This window comes from Panthera onca, chromosome D1 (genome assembly GCF_046562875.1).
Source record: "Panthera onca isolate mPanOnc1 chromosome D1, mPanOnc1 haplotype 2, whole genome shotgun sequence".
NCBI classification, from domain to species: Eukaryota; Metazoa; Chordata; class Mammalia; order Carnivora; family Felidae; genus Panthera; species Panthera onca.
Genome location: NC_138348.1, coordinates 99,746,708 through 99,760,509, shown reverse-complemented (window position 1 = coordinate 99,760,509; position 13,802 = coordinate 99,746,708). Strand labels below are relative to the sequence as shown.

The following is a 13,802-nucleotide window of genomic DNA, read 5'->3' as shown; positions in this document are numbered from 1 at the left end:
CCCTCCCCCGCTTGGGCTCGCTCTCTCTCTGTCTCTCAAAAATAAACAAACATTAAAAATAAAGGATCGCCATAAGGATAAAATTCTAGGTATACACTGTGTAGTGTGCCCAGAACATGAATTCTATTGTAAATTTACCATCACCATCATTTCCTTTCCTCATTTCTAAGTTACCTAATAAACTAATCTTATTCAGCTTAAAAAAAAAAAAAAAAGACACCTAGGATAGGATTCTGTTCATAGTAGGTGCTCAATGGCTAAATGCCAGTTGGGATTTTACACTAAAACGACCAGTTAGCTTGGAGAATGGTACTGGGGCGAGAAAGGGGAGCATTGTTTTTCTCAAGCCTAGTTTTATAAAAGAATGCAGGGTCAGAGAATCATAGCCGCTAATGATCGGAAGGGACCCTCAAGAACACCTAAGTCAGCCTTTTTCCCAGGGGCGCCTCCCGTCTGCTTCCCTGTCGAGGGTGGAGGGGGGTCATCCAGGCCCTATACTAGCCCACCATCAGCGGCACGGAGTTCACGGTTTGCACGGATGTGTTGCTGGCTGGGGAGACCCAGCAGAAATATTTTCCCTGCCTGGGACCCAGATCTGCCGACCTACAGCTCCCCAGTTCTGCCTTCGGGAGCTCACAGAGCCAGGCACACAGAGCAACGCCCTTGAGCATTTTCTCCAGACCAACAGCTCGCATTGCTTCAAGCGTGCCTCATTCGACAAAATCTCTAGACTCATCGCCATCCTGAGTGCCCGCCTCTAAGATGTTCCGTTTGCCAAAGCCCCTCCCCAGGTGTGGTGCTCAACACTGGGGCTCTGACGCGATTCGAACAGCGCGGGATGTGGCAGAAGCATCACGTCCTCTGCTTTGGAATCTAACTTTTTATTGATTCAGAGCGAGAACTGTCTTTGGCATCTTGCTGTGCCTGTTTGAGCAGCCAAGACACCCTAAGATGTTCCTGCTATCAACTCAAACACGTAGGCCTTTGCTACCCGAACCTACATCAAGTCAAGTTTTCCCCAGCCTACGCTTACAGAATTGATTTTTTTTGGAAACCTCGGTGCAGGACTTTCCATTTATTCCTGTTAGTTTCATCTCCGTGCTCTCAGCCCATCACCACAGGCTGCAAGGTATTTCGGATCCCGATTCTGGGGTCCCACATATCAGCCACCCCTACTACATCTCTGTCATTCCCGTATTTGAAAAACACGCCTTCTGGGTCCTACTCCAAGGCTTGATAAATTACTCAATGGGCAGGTCAAGGCTGAAGCCCTGTAGTCATCATCACACATCTCCTGCCAGGCAGACGTCAGTCACCGATTTCTTTTGGCCACCGATTGCTTAGTGGGACACAGACCACGGACTCTAGGAAAAGCCCTGTGTCAGCAGAGGCTCTGGAACTGGGAGAAATAGACCACGGGCCTTGTTATGGGACCGATGGGCTGCATTTCTTTAGAAAACTGAGCCTCTAGACTCTCGGTTTCTTCACCCATATGGGAGAAGTTAGATTGGATGGCCCCATATTCTCTCCTAGCTCAATACTCTTCTTTTAAATTAATTAGTTAATTAATAAATTCTGAAAGAGAGAGCAAGCAGGGTAGAGGCAGAGTGAGACAGGGGAGAGGGAATCTCAAGCAGGCCCCGCACCACCAGCGCAGAGCCCGGACGTGGGGCCTGAACTCACGAACCGTGAGATCGTGACCCGAGCTGAAATCAAGAGTCGGACGCTTAACCAACTGAGCCACCCACGTGCCCCTTTAGCTCAATACTCTTGACGGATCAACGACCATCCTGCAAGCACGTTGCTCAGACTTGCCCACAGGTACACAGCGAGAGTCTTTGTCAAGAGCCTCATTCAAGTCAAGATATCCCGTGGCTATAATATTCTCTTCTCCGGTGTCCTTCTGCAAACAGGAGAGGAGTTTTCTCACGTGACTCGTTTTGAGCAAACACAAGCTAGTTCCTAATGACCGCACATCTTTTTCTAAATGCGGTGTGGTTCCCTCCCCTGTCATTTTTAGTCTCTCTTTTTCTCCTTTTTTTTTTTTTTTTTTTGCAAATGCAGATATGTTTCCACCTATCGTCTCCTGGTACCCTTGCTGTGTGCATCAAGACATTTACAGAGTGTTCATTCTTTCTACTTTCACAGCAGGGCTGAGAGAGCCACAGCTGAGGAGAGCAAGGTACCCGCCCCACCCCTAGCCAAGGAGGCACACACTTGAACAACTCACCATCGTATGATGTGGGAGGGCCGCATTGGTGGTTTGCACTACGCTTGAGGAGGAGTGATCTCTGATGACAAAGGGACATCCTGGAAGAACTGGGAGGAAGAAAGCCAGAAACCTGGCCCAGGGTCCAACTACCGCCATCTTCCAGACCAACAGCAGGCCACCTTGGGGCCCACAGACAGCAGACCGAGCCGGTCCACACCCGGCGGTGTGGATGCTTAACAGCACCCAGGGGTGTGTTTGTGCGGAGAGGGGCTCGGCTGGCTTGGGCTGTGGAGACAGGGAAAGGCCTGGACGGGGGCAGGGACCACAAGAACGAGGAGCTCCGGTGTCACAGCTCAGGCTGGAGGCCAGACATTTACAGGGTGCTATTTGAAGATCACTTACTACAGAGCAACAGAAACTAGGGAGTTCTGCTCGTTCGTGTTCTGATCGCCCGTCAGCCGGCCACCATCTCCCCAGCAGAGGCGGTCCCCAGGGTGGGCTCCTGGCTCGTCCCCCTCACACTCCCCTCACAACCCACTCCCCGCCCCCCCCCCCCCCGCCGGGTGCAGCGGGGAGGCGGCCCCACGTCCTGCCATCTGGGCTCTCCCCAGCGCCCAGTGATTCAGACTTTCCTTTCGAAGTTATCTGGACTCACATGGGGGCTAGAAACGCTCATCTCTCAGAGTGACACCACAAGCTCGTACTCGCTATTCGGCTCGCTCTCAGCATGTTAAATTCCTGCTCAACACCCGGGGAAAGGACAGCTCACATGCTCGCCCGTTAATAGTACAACCTCCCTTGTCATCTGAGGCAGCCGCTGGCATTTAAACAGCCTGCAAACCCCACCTCCTCCACACAAACTTCAGGGGCTGGTACCCGAGCTTACATTCAGCGAGGGCCTTCTATTTGCCAGGAACCTCCTCGAGCACGCCGCGGACAGATTATGTTTAGCTTCACAACAGCTCGGGAGGGGGATGGGGTAGGGGGAAGGGGCTGTTACTTTGTTACCCTATTTTATCAATAAGGAATCAAAGGCTCAGAGAGGTTATCTCATTTGTCCAAAGTCACACAGCACTGACTTAGCAGCTCTCTGCGATACAGCTGTGGCTTGGCTGACTCCCAGTTCCTGTGCTCAGCTCCCCACACCCAGCTGCCTGCCCTCACAGAGCACCTCTCATCTGTAGGGACCCCCTCCAGCAGTCCTTTCCAGTTTCCAACCTGTGTTCGAAACTTTGGTCCTGCCTTGTGGCACAGCCTGAGTGGAAGATGTGAAGTAGAGATTCTCGGGCAAACCTGGAGTCAATCTTTCTCTCTCCTTCCTTCCTTCCTTCCTTCCTTCCTTCCTTCCTTCTTTCTTTTTTTAATTTTTTAAAAATGTTTATTGACTTTTGAAAGAGAGAGAGAGAGAGAGACAGAGCACGAGCAGGGGAGGGGCAGAGAGAGAGGGAGACACAGAATCCGAAGCAGGCTCCAGGCTCCCAACTGTCAGCCCAGAGCCTGACTCGGGGCTCGAACTCACGAACCTCAAGATCTTGACCTGAGCCAAAGTCGACGCTTTACCGACTGAGCCACCCAGGCGCCCCATGTCTCTTTCTTCTCTTATGGTAAACCATGCTTCCTCTGCCCCCACTTTTTTTTATCGTGGTAAAGTACACATACAATTTAACTACACACATACATCTTAACTATTTTAAGTATATAGTTTAGCAGCATTAAGTACATTCACATTGTTATGTAACTATCACTACCATCCATTTCCAGCACTTTTCCATCTTCTCAGACCGAAACCCCCTAGCCATTAAACACTTACAAACCATTCCCCCCTCGCCTTCGCCCCAGACAATCACCACTGAACTTTCTGCCTTTACGAAGCTCCCCACTCTAGGTACTCATGTTAATGGAATCATATAACATATGCCTTTTTGTGCCTGGCTTATTTATTTCACTTGGCATGGTGTCCCTAAGGTTCACCCAGAGTGTAGCCCATGTCAGAATTTCCTTCCCTTTTAGGGCTGAATATCAATACCTAAGCTCAATATCAATAACTAATACCTCATCCATTGTATGTCTAGACCGCATTCCGTTTATCCAGTCACCTGTCGCGGAAGGACTCCTGGATTGCTTCCACCTTTAGGCTGTTGTGAATAATCCTGCTGTGAATGTAGGTGAAAAGGATTCCTTTGCCCACCCCATCCCACTAGGTTTGCCAAGCACAGAACATTCCGGAACAGCGCCATACTCTTTTGGGCTAAGGCACTGACAACTGTCAGCCTGTCAGCATTACCCAGAAGAGGTAACTCCTCGAGTCACTATGACTCATTAACACTCCGGCCTGGATTCCTTAACCTGTGTTGCTACCTGGTCATCAAGCAAGGACACGGCCACCAGACAGGCAGGTCCAGACGGGGCCAAGGCAGGCCCTGGTGGAATCCGGCCAGGGAGGGAAGGAGAGGGGACCAGGCAGCACGTGCATGAGCAAACACGGGCAGGGGCTGGCCAAGGTGGCAGTGAGGCAGGCCTGCGCAGAAAGCCTTGGCCTTGGTGAGCAGAGTGAGGAGGGGTTAGTGTACAGGGAAGGGGCCAGGAACACAGGCTCTTAGATGGGAGGAGGGAAAGGAGGTGGGCTTAGGGGAAGAGATTCTAGGTCCAGGCGAATCAACGGGGGCTTTTGATTTCACAAGGCCACCCCAGGCTCTGTCTGGGGTGGGAGTTGCAGCAAAAAGAAAGATGCTAGAGGCCAGGGGCCAGTGATACACAGCAGCAGGACCTGGTGGCCACAGGACCATGCCACGTGCTTGGCCACCGGCCTCTATCCCCGGCACCTGGGCCCCTACCGTAGCTCCCGTGCCAGCGACGGAGTCGGCACAGGCTCGAGAGCTGGGCCACCCCCAACAGACTCCTCCTGGAGCTGCACTGTGGTCTGAGGCCCTGCCTGCCCGGGGCCCTTTCCTTCCTTCTCTCCTCTCCCTGCTGGTACAGCCCAGCAGGACCTCACCCACTCCCGCCCCCTCCTCTCTCCTCTTTGTCCTCCACACAACTTTCTCTGAGTAAGTCAGCTGCAGTCTAACCCCGCCTCACATCTGCTTTGCGGGGGACCCGAACCGACCCAGAAGACAGCCAATCACCCTTGCGGCCCCCACCCGATCCAGCCCTCCATTAAAGCCCACTTCCCTCCCGGGCTCGGCCTCCCCAGCGCTTCTAGAGGCGGAATGGTAATCCAAACAGGGGCAGCCTAAGTTTACGGTCGTATTCAACTCTGAAACCAGGGGGCCTTGAATCACGCCTGGCAGCTGCTCAACAGATATCTGAAGAACGAATGGGTGTATTCATAATCGTACTCCAAAGTTTCCCCTAGTTCTGTGCTGATTAAAAAAAGATACGGATGTATGTATTTTTTTAGAAAGAGCAAGAGCCCATGGGTGGAGGAGAGAGAGAAAGAATCTCGAGCAGGCTCCACACTGAGCCTGGAGCCCAATGACTGAGCTACCCTGGCGCCACCCCCCCTGCAACCTGAACACTCACTTCATTTTCCCCATGACCCTATCAAGCAGACTGGGCAGAGATGGCCTCAAAGATGCTAACCTGAGGTCCGCAGAGGTTGAAGAAGCCGGCTGCAGCCTCAGGGCTCAGGGCAATAAAACCCTTCCATCTAAAGGCCCCTGGACAGCAGTGCAAGGCCCTTGCTCCCCAGCTCCCTCGTGACCACCAGGGCATCCCAGCCGATCCCAACCCAAGCGCAGAGAAGCAGCAAGCAGCTCAGAGCACAATGCCGGAGTTAGACCCAAAAGAGACGCATGAGGCCAGCCGGCTATCGACCGACATACTTTGCACTATCAATAACTAATACCTCAGTCATGACCAACCGGGTTCCTAGGATGTATCTGAGGAGGGAAGATCAGCAGGAAGAAGCAAGGAGCACGGCTTTCCTGGCAGGGGCAGCGATGGGACAGCGGGGACTCTCTGCTTGACTTGCCCCCACGGGAGCAGCGCCCCGTGGGCTGCCGAGAGCAGAAGCCCTGATGTGGCCCAGGGGCTCCCCTCCACCCAGCCACGAACCTTCTTCAATGTTCTAACCGTGCTGTGCTCCACCAGATCACCACTAGGGACACAGCCGTTCACTGCCAGCTCTTAAACAAACCGCTTCGGGCCCCGCCTTGGAAGACAGAACGGAGTTTGCTTTATTTTCTCTTATTTTTATTTTTTTTTAACCTTTATTTATTTTTGAGACAGAGAGAGACAAGCCTGAACAGGGGAGGGTCAGAGAGATAGAGGGAGACACAGAATCTGAAACAGGCTCCAAGCTCTGAGCCGTCAGCCCAGAGCCCGACGCGGGGCTCGAACTCACGAACTGTGAGATCATGACCTGAGCCGAAGCCAGACACTTAACCGACTGAGCCACCCAGGCGCCCCTATTTTCTCTTATTTTTAAATGAGGCAAAACCAAAGCAAGAGAAGCAATGGGGCGGGTGGGGGGGTGGCGGGCAGGGCAACGCGTGCTTACTGAGCAATGACACCACTGGGCGCGTTCGTCCCCCCCCCCCCCCCCCCGAGAATCAACAACCACTAGAGACAAACAGGCTTTGATAACCTGCTTATGGTCAATTAAAAATCCCAATTAACACTCCTGAAAAATAGTTCAATATTTGTCACCGAACTCAGGATGAGATACCTCTGGTGGCGGGGGGCGGGGGTGAGGAGGCAAGGCTGCCTTCTGCTTCAGAGGAAGAGCCGGAGGGCTGGGGCAAAGGATCCCCCCCTCGGCAAAAGCAGCAGGGGGCTGGGGGTGGGAGGAGGCCAGCCTCTCCATCCGCACTCCCACCTCCCAAATGTTTATTCCAGCACCTTCCAACAAAATGCCACTTAGGAGCTCAGCCCTGCCATTTGGGCACAGCCCCTCTACCCGTCCTGCTCTGTCACCCACGCCTCCGCTTCCCGGCTCAGTCCTCACCCTCCTACCTTCAGGTCTGGTGGCCTGCTGTCCTGGGGACGTCACACTGAACACCCAGCCTCCTCACCCCCCAGGCTCCCATTCACCCCACGCCAAACGTATGGAGGACAAACAGCAGGCGCCGTGCACGACACAGACCGTGTGCGGTAGCTGTGGTCGTGGCTTTGTTGTGTTCCCTGTAGAGGGCTCCCCTCCCTCCCATACACATCGCCCAGTTACACCTCGTCTGGGACTGGAGCCCGCTTCTCCAGTCCTTCTTCTCACCCCTCAGGCTCTTGCCACTTCTTACCTGGCTTCCCAATTGACGCTCTTTGCTGCTGCCACAACGATCTTTCTCACATGCAACCAGGATCATCTCGATCCCCTCACGTGAAATAATCCAGTGGCCCCTGTTTGTTTTCGGGAAAAATTTGGACCCTTTGGAGAGGCACAGAAAGCCTTTAGTGTCCTCGACTGGCCTCTGCCCTAGTTTTTAACCTTCTACCCCCAGCACACACACGCGCACACACGCGCACACACACGCACACACACACACACACACCCTCCATGTACTGACCCCCTGGAGTCCCCTAGAACATACATCCCCTTCCTGTGGGATGTTGCCTCTGCTGGGGTAGCCCTTTCTCTTCTTCTTCAAATAGCAAACCCTCACTCTCTGTAGCTTAAGCCTCACCTCCTCCAAGAAGCCCTCCCTGACTGCTCCTCCTCACCTTTGATTTAGATCCCCCTCTATCAGTCTGCTGTGTCTGCTGTCTACCCCCCTGGCGGCAATTTCCATCCCACACCATCAATGTCCGTTTCTTCTTCCTTGAGGTTTCCCTGAAAACAACGGTATTTATCTATTTATTATTTATAGTTATTCCTCTCACATTTCCTGGCACACAGTAGGTATTCAATACGTGTTCGTTGCATGAATGGATGAAGGAAAATTGCACACCGCTTTATAAAAATTGTGTAATCACCAAGTGTTTGCGAATCAAACGCTATTTTCCCCTGGAGCTTTGTTAGAATATCCGAGGTGATTCATCCTCACTTCCAACTGTTAAGATATCAACCGTGGTTCTAATTCTCTAACTCTATATGTCTTCCCCCCCGCCAAAGCCTCTGCCAGGTATAACTCAACCCCAAAATGATCTAGGAGAAGCTGATAGTTAAGGGATTCTTGTGGTTAAGGCTCACTGTAAAAGAAAAGACTTTCTGGAGTACGAATAACCATCTCCTAATTTATGTACTTGGTAAGTTTGAATTTGGAGGTTTCTTTAAAAACATTATTTTAATCTTTATTTTTGAGAGGGATGGGGAGGGGCAGAGAGAGAGGGAGACACAGAATCTGAAACAGGCTCCAGGCTCTGAGCTGTCAGCACAGAGCCCCACGCGGGGCTCGAACTCACGGACCGCGAGATCATGACCTGAGCCGAAGCCAGATGCTCAACCGGTGCCCCTGAATTTGGAGGTTTCTTTAAGTTAGCGGAGCACTCTTGCAGTTTCTCTGAAAATGTGACCACGGTTGCTGCGGCTCGTCCCATAAACATGCAGATACAGGGGCAGCAGCCCGTGGAGAACGTGGGACGAGTGGAGAAAGGAGATGGAAACCACAGAGGATTCCAGGGCTGCTTGGCAACTCCATTATGCAAAGCAGCGATTTTGAAGGAATACTGCTCAGAGCTCAGGCCTCCAACTCTCAATTACCCCAGGGCTATTGCATCTCCAGATTATCCGGCTGTCTTTGCCATCCACCTAATGCTCTAAGGGGGACCCGGAAAGACAGTCCCACGTCCCATTTGGAATCCTTTGCTCTGCCTCTAAGAGAGTCACCTGCTCCACGCCCGGGCCCCTGCCCTCCACCAGGGCCCCTCCCCAGACGCCGCACTCCGACCTGGGAGAGTTTGTTTACTTACCGCGTGTGGCAAATAGGCACACTGAAACCTACTGCTAATGCGCTTGCTAGTTTTCTGGTCCCGGGAAACCTCGGTTCCCAAGTGAGACGGATTTTAGGCCCATTAGCTATCCTGTCATCAAAACACCAAATCTAACCCTCTGTTCCACTCCTGACCTTTGCCAGTACCTGGATATTAGGGGTTCTCCTTCGGCGTTCAGCCTTAACTCCATGCAAAATGTCACGTCTAAAGAGAGCTGAGTGGAAGTGGATGTAAGCGTGTCGACCCCTAAGACAATGGGGTGGGACAGACCTCCTCTGTCCAGAGCCTGGCCCAGAACCTCATGCCTAGAGGCAGCGCAATAAACATCGGAAGGAAGGGGAAGTAACAACGGTAATGATGATCTTAATAATACCAACTATCACCACCACCCCCACCCCCCCCCCCCCGCAGTTATACAGGACCCGCTGTGTGCTCTGCCCACCCTGGACTCCTCACTGGTATCATCTAGGTCAGTTCTCACCAGCAGGACTGTGCCCGTTTTACAGACAGGAAGACTGAGATCTCAGAGACTAAATAGCTTGTCTAGGAGCACACAGTTGAGAAGGTTCATGCTCCTAACCCTGGCGAAGAGAGGAGGAGATAAGGAAAGGAAAGGAAAGGAAAGGAAAGGAAAGGAAAGGAAAGGAAAGGAAAGGAAAGGAAGGAAGGAGGGGACGATAAACACAATGACCTGAAAGCAAAGGAGGCCAGGTGATTATCATGAAATTTACTCCCGAAATAAGAAAAGAAATAAGCACTTGGTTAGCATGCCTTGGCTATGCTCCCTGAAAAGCTCAAAGTGCCCTCACATCTGTGCCTTTTTCTTCCTACAGCCCAACAAGGCAGGCCAGGGGGTCTGGCCAGCTCTCCTTCCTTTCCTCCGCCCCTGTCCCGAGCCCCACCTTCACCCTCGCCCGTTCCCAGATACGCTCTTTAAAAATTGTCTTCCAACAGATGGCAAAAATGAAGTCTGGAAGAATCTCATGGTTGAAACTCACATATCCGGCTCCCCAGCACAGACACCATGGGCCGCGCCAGGCAGCCTGGTGGGGAGGAACAGGGGCTGAGGGTCCTCAAAACGCTTCACCATCCTCCTGGTGACTGGGCCGGGAGCCCCGGCAGCAAGAACATATGTTCCCCGGTTTCGCTCCAGCCGAAGGGAAAAGGTAGATGTCACGCACACCCACAGCCCAGGAACAATGCGAGTATTAATAACTGTTTTAATTGTATGCGAGTCTCAGCATACTTCCCCATGGCGCCTCCAAAGCCATTTATTTTGGTACCTCATAGGAGGGACGGTACTATCCGCCGGGGGCCCAGCCGGGCTGGTGGTGACTAATAGAGAACTCTTCATTCAGGGGAACACTGGAAAAGCATTTCCATTTCTCCTGCGCGCACTAGGTGGGTGGTGAAGGCGGTGAGCTAAGTAGAGCACTGTCGAGGTACGCCTGTGCGCCCCGGTGTGCGTGCTGTGTGTCGACTCTCCCTGCCCACGCCAGGGGAGGCACGCCTGGGGGGGCTGGGAAGGGTGGGGACTGCAGATAACCCCCTACAATGCCTAACCTAAAAATAGTGCGCTTTTGCCTTTGACTGGCAATATACGATTTCCCTCCCAGCAAAATCACCTCCCTAATTTTACTGGGCTCAGGCTGTTACTCAAATGAATCTGTGTTCTCCGAGAACCCCCCGCAAGGCTGTAGAAGCCAGGTGAGTGCAAGGTGGCGTGTAAATCCAGCCCGGGAGTCTGCATTTGTCTTGGACGATCCTAATTCACAGCCAATTAACTCTAAGTATGAACACTGTGTTCCTTTTAAGATCACATTCCATATTTTTCTTTTGTTACAGACAAGACACTTCCACCCTCCAGAGCCGCGAAGGAGAAAGATTTTCTTCCCCTGCTAAAAATTCCACTTCTTCTCACCCCCATCATCTACCGTGATTAACATATGTTCGGTACAGTAGATACTCTCTGTGATAAACACAGGACTTCTCTGAGGCTCAGAACCACCATGGGAGTGGTCCAGAATTATCTCCAGTTACGAGTGGAGAAATTGATGCTCAGAAAGAGAGCCTGATAAGGGTCCGAATCACTCACCCACATATCTTGTCCACCCGCTTGCCTCTCAGCAGAACTATGACCGCAGAGTCTCCAGCAGGCGTATGTCTTCTTAGTCCCTCCACCCCCCACCCCCACCCCCACCCCCAGAGTCTCAGAATGTTTTGTCTCTTTGGTAGCGACATCTGGAATTCTGAATTCCCACATATTCAATGATGGGGGAGGCAGGAAGCAGGATGAGGTAAGAAGTGTGACCTTAAGCCAGAGCTTAATCTCGGAGCCTCAGCTTTCTCACTTGTACAATGGAGACAGAATATGTACCTTGCACCGTGATGTGCCCACTTGCCGGCCGGGCACGGAGGAAGAGCACTTCGAGGCGGACCTCACTCCCAAACCTCTGTTAACAGCGAACTTGGACAGGTAGAGCACCTTCAGGATGCACGCCTGGCTTCTCTGCCCAGCCAGGTCCTCTTTGACACAGTTGAAAAGGAGAGGGTGCCTTTGAGCTTTATTTGGGGAGGCGACTGGGAACAAAGGACCCTCGATGAACCAGACAGAGTACGCCCCCTCCTCATATAAATCCAGACTTCTTCCTGCTAGCTGCAGACACCAAAACCACGTGTCACGGGGGCCCCTCCACGAAGTTCCCCTCCTCCCTTCCAACTTCTATGAGCAGTCTCTGCTCGCAGGAGGTCTTGCCTAGGTCTGGAGATTGGCCGGTGGGCTGGCTTCAGCCTCTCCATGTTACAGTGGGGGACACCGAAGCCGGCACTTAGGCAGAGAGCAGAGTTCAGATCGTCTCTAATTTTCCCGTGACCCCATGCTGGCCTGTTCCCAGGGAGGACTGCAATCAGAGCAGTGTTTAGTTTAGGTAATGCGGCAGGATTAAGGGCTAGAAGGCAGAGGTATGAGTTTGAGACCCTCTGTGCGGCGAATCGCTTCAGCACGCGTGCCCTGGGCCACACTGACTTCTCCTGGTGAACCGCAAGCCAGGTGGGAGGGGGCCACATCGGTGCAAACACTCGTGCCCCCGAACAAATGCCCTCATCTGCGCACACCTGTGTAGCATGAGGGGAGGCAGGAGACCTAGGGTCCAGCCCCGCTTCTGCCACTAATATCTCCGGCAAGGCCCTAACTTCGGTTCTCTTCAACTTGCTCAATTATAAATACCACCTGGGGCCCTTATTTTAAAGCGCAGATCCTTGGAATCTTCGCGGAACTAGTGACCTAGAATCACATCACATAGAGTCTCAAGAAGTTCACAAACCACAGGTTGACAGCCCGGGCTTCAGACCTTTGTTCTCTGCTCTGCAAAACGAGGGGAGTAGATCAAAGGCTCTCCTAAAGCAGCATCGCGGGGCCCGCGTCCCAGCACAGACGTTACGCGCCTCTGTGACCAAGTCACATGCGAAAATATAGCACTGCAGAGGGGCCCCGATGCACATACGCATGGGGGCAAAGAGATCCCAGTTCTCTTTTTGCTCTAGCTTGTAGTCTTGTTTGGCTTTGGCCGGACTCCTGGTGGTGACCGAGGGGGTTTTAAGTTACCTATAAAGTCTGTACTTTGGGGGAGCCGGCACTCCAAGTCCCTGACATGACTGACCCCCGGCCCGGCAGGTGGGTGGTAGTGGGCAAGGAGACCCCCGTGACCGAGCACACTAGTTAGGGGTAGTTACTTCCCTGTCCAGAGAGCTCACGTTTCGGGTGATTAAGTAAATACTACCTTTGAAAGCTAGAAAAAAAATGGTGGAATCAGCGTCCTGGTCTCCAGAGAAAAAGAAAAGAGGGAATGAATGATCTCGGACGTTCCTTTGGATATCTCTCTCCTCTGCTCCTTCACCCCCCTCCCAAAGGGAGCGCCTCCCAAGCCCAGTCTTCCAAATGTCTTCCCGAGCCAGCACGCTCAGCCCCCTGCAAGGGCACCAAACTGCTGGTGGAGACAGACGTCTGAGCCGCAGGTAGACCAGAGGCTTCGAAAGTGGTACCATGAGGCCATCTTTCCAGTCTTGGAGCATGGGCGAGTAGCCTTCTCCATCCCTGAGAGGTTAAAAAAGAGACCGGACTCCCAGTGTAAACTCATCAGACTGGATTAGGGCAATGGCGAATGTGAGAACCGTCTGTCGCAAAGGACAGACTATGTCTCCCATATACCCTGCCGCTTGCTCTGGGCCCTACACTGCCCGCTTCTATCCACAGGACAGTGTGACATTCCATTTTCCCACACTAACTGTGGGCAGCCAAGAAGACTTGGGTCAGAAGGGACTTCAAACCTGCTTAACATAACCCCAGTATCCACAGCTCTGTCACATCGTCTCCATTGGCGGGGGGCATCTCCCTTCTGCTGGAAGACTACTGACAAGAAACTCACCATCTGTCCAAATCTCTTTGGACGGTCCTGCTGTAAAGTGGGCTGGTCTCCTACTTCCTCAAACTAATCTCAAACTTCCTTCGTTACTCAAGGTCCTTGTGTTCTTCCCAAACCAATTAAATTCTGTTGAACTTTGGGCAAGTTTCTTAACCTCTCTAAGTCTCAATTTCCTTTTTCATAGCACGGGGATGATCAGTAATACCGAACTCAAAGGATGGATGTGCAAGTCATGTGAAATAGTAAATAGACAGTGCTTGGCACATCGTAAGCCCTCAAGAAATGTTAGTGGCTAATATTTT

At 52.4% G+C, this 13,802-nt stretch overlaps 1 protein-coding gene across 1 annotated transcript in view; it reads right to left on the bottom strand.

Annotated features, from left to right (window-relative positions):
• Positions 1-13,802, bottom strand: part of DSCAML1 (DS cell adhesion molecule like 1) — a 349,722-nt gene that overhangs the window by 252,291 nt on the left and 83,629 nt on the right. The gene's annotated exons all lie outside the window — the stretch shown is intronic.